Below are 267 nucleotides of genomic sequence, written 5' to 3'. Positions count from 1 at the left end.
AATCCAGTAATCAAACTTGGTAGGCTGGAAACTTGACATCAAGTTCAGTAACCAAACAATAAGAAAGGCACAGATATGGAAGAGGAAGAAGAAGAAAAAATGCCATTGTCAACCTATTTTCCTCTCTCCACTGGTAAAACTTGTTCCATTTTCCTTAATTGGTTATACTTTTCTGGTTCCTGTTTTATTTTTCTACTGAAGAATTGTGATAATGGTCCAAAAGAAGGGTGAAAAAAAAGCCAAAATGAAAGGCAGCAAGAACAACTG

At 35.6% G+C, this 267-nt stretch overlaps 1 protein-coding gene across 1 annotated transcript in view; it reads right to left on the bottom strand.

Moving 5' to 3' along the window:
• LOC119593383 (tudor and KH domain-containing protein homolog) overlaps positions 1–267 on the bottom strand; it is a gene marked incomplete at its 3' end in the record, with an annotated part of 10,569 nt that overhangs the window by 4,032 nt on the left and 6,270 nt on the right.

The sequence above is a fragment of the Penaeus monodon genome, chromosome 32, assembly GCF_015228065.2.
Source record: "Penaeus monodon isolate SGIC_2016 chromosome 32, NSTDA_Pmon_1, whole genome shotgun sequence".
NCBI classification, from domain to species: Eukaryota; Metazoa; Arthropoda; class Malacostraca; order Decapoda; family Penaeidae; genus Penaeus; species Penaeus monodon.
Note: the sequence above shows the minus strand (reverse complement) of the source record. Positions and strands in the feature narration are given on the sequence as shown.